The sequence below is a fragment of the Amblyomma maculatum genome, chromosome 10 (genome assembly GCF_055883805.1).
Source record: "Amblyomma maculatum isolate TAMU_Amacu chromosome 10, ASM5588380v1, whole genome shotgun sequence".
In the NCBI taxonomy this organism is placed as follows: domain Eukaryota; kingdom Metazoa; phylum Arthropoda; class Arachnida; order Ixodida; family Ixodidae; genus Amblyomma; species Amblyomma maculatum.
Window position 1 is genome coordinate 169,220,687 of NC_139353.1, and position 17,170 is coordinate 169,237,856.

At 44.0% G+C, this 17,170-nt stretch overlaps 1 protein-coding gene across 1 annotated transcript in view; it reads left to right on the plus strand.

The window, feature by feature from the left end:
* Nucleotides 1–17,170, plus strand: part of LOC146177903 (uncharacterized) — a 74,105-nt gene that overhangs the window by 9,898 nt on the left and 47,037 nt on the right. The window lies entirely within an intron of this gene.

The window sequence follows — 17,170 nt, forward strand, 5'->3', positions numbered from 1 at the left end:
GCAGTGTTCCGCTCATGTTCGCCCTTTATCGTGCTTTGCGACAACTGAGACCAAGAGGCTCACATGTGCTTCTAACAATAGCAACTGCGAACACAATGAAGACCACCGTGGCAGCATCCTGGGGCAAAAAGAATGCCGCAATTGCACGTCATCGTTCCGTCGTCGCTTGCCTATGGGTTATGCAGTGCTGTGAGGTATTTGAATAACTTTCTATGAACAAACTTTCATTGAAAAATAGCTTTTAGTGTGATATCCACCCGTTGCACTTCATTTTTAATGGATATTACCCGTGGCACTACCTGTTAAATCACACGCTCACTACTCAGTTGTCATTGAAATATGCCGTGCGGCAGTGGTGCATGTCGATGACCATCAAAAATTTCAATTGCCATTCACTTTATGGGCATTGAGATTGCCCATGTGACAGAGTGGAAGCAGGCTTAAACATTTTGGAACAGCTCAGGGAACAGTAATAAAGCCTATTTAGAGCAGGTTTGGAGCAATAAAATGATTCAGTAAGATGTGTTGTCGGCCTAGTTGGTGCAGTACTTCAGACATCTTATAGTAGCGCGAACAAAAACACACACAAGACAGGGTACAGGACGAGCGCTAACTGCCAACTGTTTATTGGAAGGAAAGAGGAACGTATATTTAAACCCTTGGCCACTCAGGTGTTCATAGCCCCAATCGCACTCACCCCACCCGGTATCAAAATTCATCAATGACATGCCTAGGCATGTGTGAATAAACACAACAAGGAAGCGATAAATAAATGATACAGATCTTAACAACAGTCAAACGTAGCAAAGCAGTGTGAAGACTTGAAGCAAAAGCAGTCGAAACTAAACAACGTAAAAATTAGAGCTCACAACAAGGTAATAACCAAAGGTAACTAGCAAAGAGGCATTAGCAGTCAATCCCTCGTAGCAAAAGCAGTGTCCATAGCAAAGCAAAAGCAGTCTAACAAAAAGCCGTAAAAAACCAGAACAAACAACAAGGTAACAAAAGCATTTTAACAAAAACACCAACAAGGTAAGACCAAGGTAAAAAACCAAACCCAAGGGTAACTAACAAAAAAATTGTAGCAATAGCAGTCAATATCTCGTAGCAAAGGCAGTGTCGTGTATACGAAGCAAAATCAGTCAAAATCTAAAAATTAAACAAGGTAAAAAATCTATATAATAAAAAAATATATAAAAAAGCGCCACTAATACCAAAGACAGGTCGTCCGAAGCAGGTTACAAACAGTGGACAATGGAATACTCATTTCAGGTCATATTATCGAGGAAAGATACCTCACTGCTGTAGAGCACTACAGAAGACTCACTGATACAGTCAGTCCCTCTTATCTTTATAAAGTACGCTTCCATGATTTCACGTGCGAGTGAATTGCGGCTCTTGCCAAGAATCCTAATCTCATACAGCCGAGGCTGGCAACCCCTACAGGACACGCAATGCTTAGCCAAATTAGAACCTTCCCCCGTTGTTAATGATAAGTCATGTTCCCGTGCACGATCGTTCACGCAGCGTCCAGTCTGGCCTACATACACCTTTCCACAAGACAATGGTATCTCGTAGACAACTCCGATGGCGCATTCCGCAAAGGGCCTAGCATGTTTCTTGCCACAGCCGCTCTTCTTTGCTCCTTGTTTGGCAATATGGGGGCATAGCTTTGCCATTTTGAAAGCTGCTGAAAACGCCATCGGCACTTTGTACCTCCCCGCCACCTTCTTCAAGTTGTGCGACACCTTGTGCACATACGGCATGACTACAGGTTTACCTTTGCATTCAGCCCTTTGCCGCGCTTTTCCCTTTATCTTTTGCAGCAGTGTCTCAGCCACAGCCGCCACGATCGCACAGGGGAAACCGGCAGAAGAAAGCCTGCCCACCTGATCATTTGCAATGGTTCATGCGTAGCACCAGTACTAACCAACATCTTTTTATCGCATATTGACCAGTCATTGACGACAGCCCTAGATGGCACCAAGATTTTAAAAGTGTTCAGATACGTGGATGATTTTCTAGTTCTGTTGAGCAAAAGCCATGCTATGACATACCAGGATACGGTGAATGATGTTTTAAATCAGTTTAGGCAGCATGGCAAAGGTTTAGCATTTACCCATGAAATGCCTTCGAAGGACTGCCTACAGTTTTTAGACATCCGCATGATCATTTCGAACAGCAATGTTTGCTGGTTGTATCACCCCAGAGTCCAGAAGGGTCTGTTGCCCTATAGTTCGGCACACTCGAAAATAGTTAAGAGGGGGATTGTCGCTCTGTGCCTGGAATCCGCCCTCATGAAGTCGTGTCCGCACAAAATGCAGGAAAGTTTTAATGATCAGGTGGGCAGGCTTCCTTCTGGAACAGACCCTTCTGGACTCTGGGGTGATACAACCAGCAAACATTGCTGTTCGAAATGATCATGCGGATGTCTAAAAACTGTAGGCAGTCCTTCGAAAGCATTTCATGGGTAAATGTTAAACCTTTGCCATGCTGTCTAAACTGATTTAAAACATCATTCACCGTATCCTGGTATGTCATAGCATGGCTTTTGCTCAACAGAACTAGAAAATCATCCACGTATCTGAACACTTTTAAAATCTTGGTGCCATCTAGGGCTGTCGTCAATGACTGGTCAATATGCGATAAAAAGATGTTGGTTAGTACTGGTGCTACGCATGAACCATTGCAAATGATCAGGTGGGCAGGCTTTCTTCTGCCGGTTTCCCCTGTGCGATCGTGGCGGCTGTGGCTGAGACATTGCTGCAAAAGATAAAGGGAAAAGCGCGACAAAGGGCTGAATGCAAAGGTAAACCTGTAGTCATGCCGTATGTGCACAAGGTGTCGCACAACTTGAAGAAGGTGACGGGGAGGTACAAAGTGCCGATGGCGTTTTCAGCAGCTTTCAAAATGGCAAAGCTATGCCCCCATATCGCCAAACAAGGAGCAAAGAAGAGCGGCTGTGGCGAGAAACATGCTAGGCCCTTTGCGGAATGCGCCATCGGAGTTGTCTACAAGATACCATTGTCTTGTGGAAAGGTGTATGTAGGCCAGACTGGACGCTGCGTGAACGATCGTGCACGGGAACATGACTTATCATTAACAACGGGGGAAGGTTCTAATTTGGCTAAGCATTGCGTGTCCTGTAGGGGTTGCTAGCCTCGGCTGTATGAGATTAGGATTCTTGGCAAGAGCCGCAATTCACTCGCACGTGAAATCATGGAAGCGTACTTTATAAAGATAAGAGGGACTGACTGTATCAGTGAGTCTTCTGTAGTGCTCTACAGCAGTGAAGTATCTTTCCTCGATAATATGATTTGAAATGAGTATTCCATTGTCCACTGTTTGTAACCTGCTTCGGACGACCTGTCTTTGGTATTAGTGGTGTTTTTTTATATATTTTTTTTATATATAGATTTTTTACCTTGTTTAATTTTTAGATTTTGACTGCTTTTGCTTCGTATACATGACACTGCCTTTGCTATGAGATATTGACTGCTATTGCTACAATTTTTTTGTTAGTTACCCTTTGGTTTGGTTTTTTACCGTGGTCTTACCTTGTTGGTTTTTTTTTGTTAAAATGCTTTTGTTACCTTGTTGTTTGTTCTGGTTTTTTACGGCTTTTTGTTAGACTGCTTTTGCTTTGCTATGGACACTGCTTTTGCTACGAGGGATTGACTGCTAATGCCTCTTTGCTAGTTACCTTTGGTTATTACCTTGTTGTGAGCTCTAATTTTTATGTTGTTTAGTTTTGACTGCTTTTGCTTCAAGTCTTCACACTGCTTTGCTACGTTTGACTGTTGTTAAGATCTGTATTGTTTATTTATCGCTTTCTTGTTGTGTTTATTCACACATGCCTAGGCATGTCATTGATGAATTTTGATACCGGGTGGGGTGAGTGCGATTGGGGCTATGAACACCTGAGTGGCCGAGGGTTTAAATATACGTTTCTCTTTCCTTGCAATAAACAGTTGCAGTTAGCGCTCGTCCTGTACCCTGTCTTGTGTGTGTTTTTGTTCGCGCTACTATAAGATATCTGAAGCAATAAAATGAGAATTTGGAGCATTCATATTATATTTTAGAGCATGCTTCTAAGGTCAAACGCTTTCAATAATTGCAAGTTTTTGTTCCTGACACCAAAATACCCGATTTGATTCCTTTCTATTAAGTCTGACTGTTTTGACACGATAGGTTCAAACGTGGAGTTCACCACTTGATGTGTTCAAGCGCCACCCACCACTAGTTTGAAGTTGACATCAATGAAAAGCACATTTCAACTCTGTCTTGTGCATATCAGTTTAAACATATACCTGTGCTGAAAAATTCCAGGGAACTGGTCAGCAGTGCCTTCAGGAAGGATAGATGACACTCAAGGATGGTAGTTTCCTCCTCCACATTCTTTTGCTTCATAGCCTTTTGCCAATGGCTCATCATATTTTCATCTGAGCGACTTCAGCGCTTCCTTAATTTAAACGCGTTGGCGATAGGCCCGTGTGGCTTTCGAGCATTTTTGAGAACATGTGAAGTGAATGGCATTTTTGTGGCGTGACTCCTTTATGCTTCAAGTATGCTTTGGTCTGATGTATGCTTCACACGCTTGTTACTAACAAAAAGGCACGATGGTGAAGTACCTGCTGGTTTTCACAGCTGAACCCTTAGAATTCGAGTTGTACTGTGTTGTCGAAAAACTTTACTAATGGCTCGAGATACCCGCCGTGACTGCTTTGCTCACTTCTCTCACCACTGACGATTCAAAACGTACCTATTGTGCTGCCTCTGTTTCGACTGAAGCAGCCCCTAGAGTGTGTACACGGAACTCACAGCATGCCACCGCCCCAGTGTGTTTCTCTCAGTCACTTAATCAAATTGCATCGAATCACATTTTTCTGAAGAAATATTATGATTTATAAATAACCCTCTGTGCAGCAAAAATCTGTGTTCTGCTAAATTTGATGGCAAAACATTGAGGCAGCTGGTCTGGAGCAGAATGGAGTAAATGGAGCAGCACTTCCACCTCTGGTATAGGAGAACACTAGTCCCATTTCATTGTCATCCTGCAAATTATAGCATATGCAGCCACTAACCATTTCCTTGGCTACCTAAAACACCATATATTCGTCCCACCTGTAGTAAAAGTAGCTATTCATTTAACTTTGATAAAAAAAATAATCTTGAATATGCATGTGCGATTTTGGACTCCCGTCAAACTTTAGCCCTTGAAATTCATCCAGAATCATGCTTTTCATCTATGAAATCTCAAGCTGACTTTCCCTGCATTGAACTGCACCGAAAATATGAAAGGGTTCAACGCTGCTGAACCAAATATGGAGCGAAAGCATTAGCTGCGGGTGACAGAGCATTCTTTTTGTTTACGGACATGGCACACTGCGACGAGCGGTTAGACTTGGCGTAGTATTGCTTTTGCAATCAAATACATTTTTTTCCTTTCACAATATTTTGCTGTTCTTCCCCAAATGCTTTCGTCATTCATGCCATATTGACCACACCTGACTATTTGAAGTTTTTTTTGCCCAGACTGGAAAAGTGGAACAACCTGGCAACAAAAAGACATCAGTCACAATCGAACTAATACCTATGTGAGTCGACCCCTAATGCAATGTTTTCTGCAGGGCAAGAGCTACAAAGAAATAAAGGGTTATTGTTCATGAATATAAGTGACAGCAGAATTAACACCGCGTCCTGTTGCTCTTTTTTGCATGAACTAAAAGCACACAAAGAGTTTTGCTGGATGCATTGTTATTAGGACTATGCTGCGGCTTGGTCAGTCATGAAATGCATAAACAAAATGAAGGTTCGGTAGTGCACTGCTGCCTACCTTGACCTTGTTGGTCAACAAAGCCAGAACTTGTGTAAATAAATAATGCAACAACAAGCTGTGTTCCTTTGCTCCTTTATTTCACACCTCCAGAAAGGATAGAAAGCCTTGGAAACTCATAGTTGCAAGCAGCACCCTGGAAAGAAAGGCACATTATCACAATGTAATTAGCACAAAGAGCTAAAATGAACCATTACAAATATCACCATCCTAGAAATCTAAACTGACTACAAAATGTCATCTAAATGTAAATACAGCCGCAACCACTGCAGGTAACAGCAAAATAGACAAAAGTAAAGCTAGCAAGTAAAAATGGAGGAATAGAATACCTTAAGATAAAAAGAGCAGGCGTGCTCAGATGCTTAGAAAACCTCCAAACTAAGGAAAGAACAGCCCATTTTAATGGGCCATATGGATTAAGGTATGACTCATGCCTCACTAGACTGAAATGCACCCGAAAGTGAACACCTAATTATAGTAAAAGCTTTTGAATGAGTGATACCTAGAATTTAATGCCATGGTACTGAAAGCAGGTCAGCACAACCTAGATAATTGTGCAAAATTGTTCTATAATTTGACAATTCAGCAAGACCAAGCAAGACGGAGGGAGCTGTAAGGCATTGGCTCAGAATGCACACCCTACAAACATTATTAGACAGGGCTGAATTTAACAATATTCACTGCACTACAGTACCTAGATTGCAGGAAGCTCAAATGTGTTCCTCTATTGACCGTGACAGCCCGCCACCACCCAGACAGATGTCTGCACCATCACAGCACACAGCATTATGCCTGTTTAACCTATGCAACAGGTAACATTAACTCCATTCATTATCATTATTGAACAATCGTTATTGAACAGTGCTTAAGGCAGAGATGAAAACACTTCGACAGGGTACCTAGACACCAAGCTCCAATTTTTCTCTATTGACCGTGACAGCCCGCCACCACTCAGACAGATGTTTGCACCGTCACAGCACATAACATTATGCCTGTAACCTATGCAACTGGCAACACTGACCCCCGTTTTACCACAGCAAGATTTTGAAAACCAGTTAGTGGCTGCAAACTGAGACTATACACTGCATTCATGCACACCATCACCATACACCTGTTTGTGCTATGCATGAGGGAACAACACTTGAGGCGACTGTCACACATGTAACACAACGCCAGTTAGTGGCTGCAACTACCCACACCGTGTGAGCACATCATCACCATACACCTGTTCCCACAATGCATGTGGCAACAACACCTGGAGGAAACTATCACTATGTTCCTCCAAGGCTAGTTAATGCCACTTGACTGCAAACTATGACTGCCCACACCGTGTGTGCACACTATCACCATACACCTGTTCACACAATGATGTGGCAACAACACCTGGAGGAAACTATCACTACGTTCCTCCAAGGCTAGTTAATGCCACTTGGCTGCAAACTATGACTGCCCACACCGTGTGAGCACACTATCACCATACACCTGTTCCCACAATGCATGTGGCAACAACACTTGGAGGAAACTATCACTACGTTCCTCCAAGGCTAATTAATGCCACTTGACTGCAAACTATGACTGCCCACACCGTGTGTGCACACTATCACCATACACCTGTTCCCACAATGCATGTGGGAACAACATCTGGAGGAAACTATCACTATGTTCCTCCAAGGCTAGTTAATGCCACTTGGCTGCAAACTATGACTGCCCACACCGTGTGAGCACACCATCACCATACACCTGTTCACACAATGATGTAGCAACAACACCTGGAGGAAACTATCACTACGTTCCTCCAAGGCTAGTTAATGCCACTTGGCTGCAAGCTATGACTGCCCACACCGTGTGAGCACACCATCACCATACACCTGTTCACACAATGCATGTGGCAACAACACCTGGAGGAAACTATCACTACGTTCCTCCAAAGCTAGTTAATGCCACTTGGCCGCAAACTATGCCCACACCGTGTGAGCACACCATCACAATACACTTGTTCCCACAATGCATGTGGCAACAACACCTGGAGGAAACTATCACTACATTCCTCCAAGGCTAGTTAATGCCACTTGGCTGCAAACTATGACTGGCCACACCGTGTGAGCACACCATCACAATACACCTGTTCCCACAATGCATGTGGCAACAGCACCTGGAGGAAACCATCACTACGTTCCTCCAAGGCTAGTTAATGCCACTTGGCTGCAAACTATGACTGCCCACAACGTGTGAGCACACCATCACAATACACCTGTTCCCACAATGCATGTGGCAACAACACCTGGAGGAAACCATCACTACGTTCCTCCAAGGCTAGTTAATGCCACTTGGCTGCAAACTATGACTGCCCACAACGTGTGAGCACACCATCACCATACACGTGTTCCCACTATGCATGTGGCAACACCTGGGGAATCTACTGCAGACATACTAACAAAGCCAGATAGTTCAACAAAACTGCAGACTACACACACAAGCTCACCACTGAAAAAAAAAGCAGTACCACAATTTCAAGGAAACCACAGCAGGCACATCAATGCTTAACCCTGTAATGCCCGGCTTCGCATATGTGTAGGGTTGGACTTTTTGGTTAAAGCAATTAGAAGTATGCCAAAATCGTATTTCATAATTTGCCTGTCAACGAAAGAGGTCACCAATTTAACATGCAATGCATATGTAGGTAGCTATTATGAGTGAGTTACATGCACTCGTTGAAAATTTGCCATATGTGTCACTTAAATAGCTTCAGTAACATCATGGAATACAAGGGATTTTTGTATCAGCGTTACGAAAGATCTATCACTAGCACAAACCTTGATTCCTTGCCCTCTTGCTCAACTGCGATGATTGTGCTGTGAATATCAATGTCATATACAATCACTTGCATTTTTGTCTGCAGGCGAATGTAATTTGAATTGCTTTTGTAATGAGGTTAGAAACTCCTTTACAACAAGCATGGCTTGAAGCACTGCCGTTTACGTGTAAGCTATGGCATATAAACTGTTTAAGTTGGAAATAGATGGTAAAAGATAATTAATCACACAATGTAAATTACATCATTAATTGCCAAGAAAACAATACAAGCATTGTGAACTAAACACTGAGAAACATGTAAAATTGTGAGAATATAGCCAAAAACTCCAATCCCAAAATATGATAGAGTATAAATGAATTAATTTTCGCTCGTACAAGTAGTATTCTTGCAGTAATAGTAATTTAGAACATATCTATCAATGGAAAGCGAAAGCAGGCAAAAATGCCAAAGGCTTGTGAAAAGAAATGTTAATGCAAAAGCAAAAACCAACTAAGCAAAACAGCCTCAAATTCTTAAAGCAGTTTTCAAATTTGCACCTTATTTCCTGTGACTTTATATTTGCACACTTTTATTACCTGAGATATTCAGAAATTACAATTAGCTGTAACCATTTTGTCATGGAAATATTTGCAATGAGTCACAGGGTTTTTAGATTCCCGTCATCAAAGAACCATTATTGACGTTCAAGGCATTTACGTTTTCGACACCCGAGATTACAGAGTTAAGATAATGCTGCTGTTACATGGATCCTGTTGACATTAGGGCTGCTGTCTTGCATGCTCACTTTGTGAACTTGATGCAGCTGACGCAGAAATGGTGGCATTGCTACTTTTTGGCCAGTACCTTGACTGCTTCTCGTGCGGTTTGTTGGCAGGAGGTGGCCTAGGCAGAGGTGGTTTCTCTTCCTTATCAGCACATCTCCCGACAATCTGCTTAAGTATGCCAATTTGTTTATGCAGAGCTGCTGCCACTTCTGGGTCGGCTGAAGTCTTTTTACTGACTTCACATGTAAGAGCAGCAAGCTCAATGTCAATACCTGCGAGTACATTTGATTCTTGTGACTGAATCATGTCACTTTGAATACTCTCAAATAGTGCCTCAGGATTACTGGCAGGGATTGAATGGCCATCTGCAGATGCGTCCTCAGTGACCAGCTCATGAACGGTACCATCTGCTGCCGGCAGCTCCCACTGCACAACTGCATGGATATGGTGGCACAGTTTAATGCGTGCAAAAAATTCTAACTTGTATTACAGCGCGAACCACAAGAAGGGACGACGACAGACAGAGTGAAAAGAGCGCTGACTTCCAACTGTTTATTATTCTGATATGCCACGCATTTATACACATTTGAAGCTTCAGCAGGAAAGATCAGGAAAAGCAATCAGCATGAAAGGCATAGGCGATAGGACAAGGCCCTAATCACCATCGATCGAGAAACTTCAGCTCTTTCTTGGTTAGTGCGACTGATGGCATGCTTACACACCTTTCCTCTGCACGAGCAATGTTCACTGCCTCAATTATCTCCCTGACACACTGATCATTGTGTCGAGCAACGATTGTGCTTTTTTGGAACTCGGGCACACAAGGTTTTCTGCGGCGACGTGTAGACTCATCGCCACAATTACGACAGTGCATGCTAAGATGGCCCTGGTCACTATCATTTACATTCTTGTTGTGTTCTTTCAATCTGGTATTAATACACCTACCGGTTTGTCCAATGTATTCGCGTCCGCAGGACAACGGAACGCGATATACAACACTTTCGTCGCAAGTGACAAACTGATTCTGGTGTCTAATCATGCACGATTTTTTCTTTTTGCTATAGCACGGGTTCGTTTTCTTGCATAGAACTGATAGTTTGAGTGGGGCCGAAAACACAACGTCAACGCCTGCGCGCTTTCCAATCTTCTTCAGGTTGTGGGAAGTCTGGTGGATATACGGAATGACTGCTACCCTTTTGCGTGCATCCGGGCCTGTCACGGCATTCTTTTCAGATTGCCGGACTTGTTTCATTTTCTGGAGCAGGCCCTCGGCCACAGAAACTACAAGGGCCTCCGAGAACCCCGCGTCAGACAGGCGTCTAATTTGCAGGGCTAGACTTTCTTTAAGCATATGGTCACAGGATTTAGTCAGGGCATTTACAAAACAATATTTGACAACGCTGCGTTTTACAAGCTTCGAGTGAGCAGATACAGCGGGTACTAAACCTTTTTTTCCCCGTGGTTCATACCCCTAACAAACATGGTTATTACAAAACTTTAGTCTTAGCTCCAAAAATCTAATGGAATGGTTGTTGGGCATTTCATGCGTCAAAATTAAAGGTGATAAGTTCCGCTTGAATATGTCAAGCACGTCTTCAGTTGTTACATGAAAATCCGCATTGGCATTGTCAATTATGATTAAAAAGTCATCTACAAATCTAAAGACTTGGACAACACTTGTACCTTCGAGACATCTTTCAATTATTCTGTCGTGCATGGCTAAAAACAAGTCGCTAAGGACCGGGGCAATACATGATCCAATGCATACTCCGCGTTTTTGCAGGTAAAAATCTTTGTCCCAGGTGGCAAACGTAGATCGCAGGTACACATCAAGCAATTCTAGAAAGCCACTAACATTTAAACCACAACTGTTCTGGAACGAAACGGCACCCATCCTATCAATGGCCTGTTCAACACATGATAGCAAGGCATTATGCGGCAAAGAGTAAAAAAGGTCCTTTATGTCTATGGAAAAGGCCGATACATTTGCAGTCTCATGCTGCCGCAAGTATTCAACAACCTGTTCAGAGTTCCTACCAAGGAATGGGTCTTCAATTGTTAGCATGGCCAACTTATCCTGCAGAAAAAGAGCTAAACATTTCTGCCACGTTTCCTTTTCTGAAATAATCACACGAAGTGGACAGCCATCCTTATGAGTTTTTGCGGAAAAGAACATGTCTAAACAAGGTTTTTCCTTGTCCTGAATTTGCTTGACGAGTGTTTGTAATCCTAACCGCTTGCACAGTTTTTTTGCCACGGCCTTAGCTTTCTTTAGTTTTACTTCGCTCATTCTATTAAAATTGCTCTCGATAGCTTCGGAGGCTTTCTTCCGGAAGAGGTCATGTGGAAAAACGGCGAAACCACCCTCCTTATCAGCCGTAAGAACACAAAGTTGGTTGTTGCACAAAAAGTCAGACACAGTTTTTCAACGGCACAGTGCGTCTTGACCTCACTGCGCGCTCGAGAACATCCACTCCCTGGGATATACAGTTGCTTTTCTGATCTTCCGGTGCGAATCTTGCAACTTGTCTGACCATCGCCAACATTTCCGGCGCTTTCTTCCTAGGTTCAACAGCACACTTTGGCCCGAGCTGTAGGGTCCGTAGAATATCCCCCGGAATATCCGCGTCACCTTCGATGTGAACAGGGTTGCAGGGCCTCACCTCTTTCTTGACGGGCTGGAGAGCTCGAAGCCAAGGTAGCAAGCCATGCCAGCGGACCTCCGTTAACTGATCGATGTTCCTACGGCAGTGCTGCCAAATACGTGCAGCCGTACAATAGGAGGCAGTCCTGTTCACTTGCACAAACAGGTACTCCCTGTAGAGCCGGGCCTGTCTTCGCCATTCGGACCGTAGAATCTTGAGGATCCGGATTCCGTGACCGACAGAAGGATTGATGATCCCGAAGTTCATGCGAATGGGAGGCGGCAAAAACTTCCCTCGTATGCAGAAAGACAGTGCGCGAGCCTGGCACGCTGCGTCGGCAACCAAGAACGAGAGAACACATGGATGAAGAGAACACATCTCTTTTTGTGGTTCGCGCTGTAATACAAGTTAGATATGAACCAACTAGACCGCCAAGCAACCGCCCTGCAAAAAATTCCATGCATGTGCACTGGAAGCTGTGAACACAAGTAACACAAACAAAGCAGCTTTGCGGGCACCATTTTTTGCACTGTGTGTCTGTCTTAACAACAGTGTACTCGACACACTCCTTGGACAGTGACTGCACAAACCACTTTCCATCAGAAAATCTGGTCACACCAGATTTACAGATTTCCATTCCTGCAGTATGCTTTTTGAAGCAGTCTACTGTGTGATGGTTTGCCTTGGGTTTCACTCGGCAGATGAGCTGCTTCATCAGCCGGTCACGTGCCAAATTCATCACAGATGCCAGCGATTTGTCAAACCGCCAGTTCTGAAGCCCTCCCAAATGACCTTTCTTGAGCTCATTATGCATAGACTCAAGGTGATTGTTAGTTGTCAGTCCTGCGTCCTGCCTGTACAAAAGAGCCCACTGTTCCGGCCGCTTGGCATACACTCTGTCAAAATACTCAACAAACTTAATGTACCCATCATGCTCCTTTAAAGCACGGAACTCTGAGAGCTCTTTCAGGAAGTCTTCTTCATTTCTGCTGGTCCACATAGCAGTCAGCTTCTCCTGGACAACTTCTCTGCTTTGGCTATTACTTACCTTAGCCATGTTGAGCTTCCAGTTCCGTCTCACATGCCACACGCATAGCAGGCGTTTCTCAGGGGCACCCATAACATATTCCCAAGCATTTGCATATGCTGGTGCATCATCTGACATGAATGCACTACAGGAAACTTGACTCCCAAGCCTGTCCCTGATGGCAATAAAAAACCTTACCATGACATCCTCTGACACGCTCCGAGACAGGAGGAAGGCACATGGAATGCCTGACCCATCATTGCCTATAACCATCACAGTTGCAAGTTGGTGCTTATACCTGTTTGTGCCATGAGTAGAATCAACACACACTGTTCTTTGGCCATGCTTAAGTAGCATATCGCCCTGGGTAGGAGTCATCAGGGCAACCACAAAGTCACCAATACCTTCTTTTGTCAGGTTATCTAGGTCTGCATACAGCAAAGCATTGCAGTCCTTCAGGTCTTTAATCCACATCTGAGTACTGATGTAGTCATCACGATTTTTCTCCACTTCATTGCCAATTTTAAACTTTACCTTTACATTCTGAATATCTGACGAGGTCAGAAGGTGAAGCCTGTCCAGTGGAGCTCTGGCAGGCGAGCGTGCCTCTGAAAGAAAAGCTCTACGAGGGACCTGCATCTTCAATCTGGATGCTATGTCCTTCTGGTCAGCAAGTGACAAGGGTTGGCATCGTAGCTCTTTGTCATGGCCATAGTGCTCAACTTGATAATCTACTACCACATTTTCATCACCTACAGTCACGTTCATTGTTGCCAAGCAGTGCTTCTCACACTTTACACTGCCATGAACCTTTGACTGACGCTTACCTTCTCCTGTCTTCACATATGACCCTGCACGATGAAACACAAGATACTTCTTTGTCTCTCCTGATGCCAGATGTTTCTTACCCTTACACACGAAGTGAACCACCTGGGGTTAACTTGCACTGACATCACACAGCCCACGTGCACCTGGCTTTGATTATGGCTGCGGCTCGCTGAACAATGCAGGCCTTCGAGCCATAGGCAGCATGAAAGCGAGCCTTTTCTGGCCTATCCAGCCGCTGTGCAAGCAGACAAGAGTTTGGGGAGGCCACGGAGGGGCTGGCATTAGTGATCAAGATAAGATTTCTTTTTATGATTCAAACACGTACAGCTTGGAAAGCAGAAAAATAAAAATAAATTTGCTCGTGTTGCTTGTACCAACCATGTTTCAAAGCAGACGATGCTAAGAGCGATTTATCAACCAGCGCTTCATTCAGAAAAGCTAAAGCGGAACAAAACGGCATCCCACAAGCACCTCGGTGGGACACAGTGACCAAAGTTGCAAAAGCAGGACTGTCCCACCTAAATCGGGGCCAATGTTTGCTAAAATAATCAACAAAGCTCAACACTGACTGCGTGCTCAATCTGAAAAAAAATTCCACGGGTGCACTTTACGTTGGTGCAGTAGTATAAAAACATTGCAAGCTCTGTGAGACTTGGTAGATTCGCCTGACACTACACTAGCGAACCTCAGCCACACTCGGTCGGACGGCTTATTACCTAGGTTAAATGAAGGTACGGAACTTCAATGAAGACTATGTTTACTACTCAGCGCAAGAGTGTGTGGCAACTTACACAAGGTGTGATAGACCGCAGCAATGCATAGTGCTCTCAAGCCTGCACCAGAGAAGCTTATCTGTTCGTTTGAAGTCCAGTGATGGCATGCTATTTTATTTTTTTTTAACTGACAGTGCGGACAGCTCTGCCCACAGATCCCGTCCACGCTCCTCATGCGCCAAGAAATGTTTTCCACTAAAACTTGACACTGAAAGGGTCAGTGATGTCAACAATATTGTGCATGCAAACACTGCAACCGGCTAGTTATATGAAACAGAATAATCTGGCTGTAATGATTACGTATGAGCGGTGTGCGTGACTGTCGCAAAACTATCGCCTCAGCGGATCGCGCACATGAAATGCATAGCTAAATAATAAAACAATGAGAACCTTTTATACAATATCAAAATCACAACTTCACACGCTCAATCTGCCGGTATAACAATAGCGCATGCGGCGCCGCACTCTCCTGCTAAGAAGAGAATTCGAGCTTGATACGCCTTGACACAAACCTGTTCGTGGTGCCGCAAGAGGCCACCACGATGGGGAAATGCCACGTTAGAACAAACATCGCATGCAAACGAAGCGCTGCGATTAGGAACCAACGAGTCGGCAATTTCAGGGTGCTGTTTTCGCACGTGCCGCCTTCGGGCACTTTCATAGGTGAAAACAGCATTACACACCGAACAGTGATACTTATCTTGTTCAGCGGAGACCGCAGCAGGGATTCCCGCGCTACTTGCACTTTTGCTTTCCATGTCAGCGACGAAAAGAACAGTTGGATAAAAGCAAAGAGTTCAAGCCGACCGCTCTGGCACGCGCAGCAAGGAGCAATGGGCACAAAAAATGTGCGCAAGAAATGTGGTCACGTGTCTAACGTATTACTACCTCGTTAATAGCATATAAATGTAGCAAGTATAAAATATTTTGTTAGACAATAACTAAAATGACAAGATAAAGTTTTAAGCATTACTTTTATGCACTCTTGAATATGCATATTATTAACAAAAATACAACAGGTACAAAAAGCAGGGACGGCTGGGGAAATCCCTGACCGTGCTGAACCTAGGTACCCATCAGCCGTCTTGGGGAAAGTGGGCGGAGCCTCGTGGGTTCAGCTCGCTATTTACTACGCTCCCGAATACTGGGGTTTAGAGATGCCAGTGGCCGGGTGAATAAACCGGCGGTGGAAGCTAGCAAAAAACGACTGGAAGATTAACATAATGTTAGTAATGTCGAAACAAAAATTTAATAAGTAGAATGATGGTATAGTTAACAAATCTAAAACAGTAAGATATAGGGAGAAAAATGAGCAGATAGCTACTGCTACCACCCCGTTTTAAAGGGGACGCTCCTATATTCCATCCATCCATCCCGAGGAGGAAAGTTTGCCGTCTGCTTCGCAACGCGGCGTAGGAGTGAGGCCCAGCGCAGCGAGTTCGAGCGTTGCCGTTGAAAAAAAGCGACGAATTCGGCTGGTAGTCGTGTTGAGGTGCAAAAAAAAAAAAAAAAAAAAGGAATATTCATGGGGGCACGAACACGGGGGGATTCCCTCACACGTGACATCGCTCAACAGAGAGGAAGCCGTGAACAATTAAGCAACCTGGCAAACTTTTCGAATAAAAAGCAAACAGCCTGAACTGGACTCTGCGCGGAAGCACTGCTATCACCGAAGGTTAGGGTGCGTCGCTGAAACGTATGAAGAGTGAAAAGCACTTGGAGCAGTGAAACGGTGAAACTGCGCAACACAGCGTTTCTTTTACCCGCTTTCATTTCTTATGTTGCCTTAATTGGTTCGTTAATTGGACTATAGATTGGGTTACACTGTGTATTTCTGTGGAATACTGGGGTCATAGGCGTGTTTCCATTTTTATTCATTCACGTTAGTGCTTCCTGCGATAGAAAACAAGAAAAAAGCAGGAGAGTGTTCTGATCACTAGGAATCACATATGAGTACTGCTGTGGAAGTGAGGAATCGATTACAAGAATTAGATCTAGAAGACAGAAAGCCTGAAGAGATGTGGACTGATGTTTGTGATATAGTACAAGTTGCTACTAAAGTAGTTTCAAAGGAATAGAAATGCAAGAACACAAACTGGTTGTCTAAAGAGGCTGTGCAAATAGCCGACGAAGGAGGATGGCAAAAGTTATGGTTGAAGGAGTATGATACAAGGTTCCCAATGCGGATTTTCAGAGAATAGCAAAGGGAGATAATGCCTTCCTGAACATAAAGCGCCAAGCAGTTGGGGACAACAGCCAATTGAGGAACACAAGAGCTCTGTATAAGACAATCAAAGATATCAACGGAAGCTTTAAAACACAAGCTTGGGCACATTGATAATCAATTGTGTCCAGGGAAGAAGAGATGGAAAGAATATTCGGACTTGGCTAATGCGACCGCTGACTTTATGTGGCAAAAGTACTCTTTGTGAGCTCCGTGCGTCGCAAGCCAGAGATCAGAAGACCACGAACGACATCCATA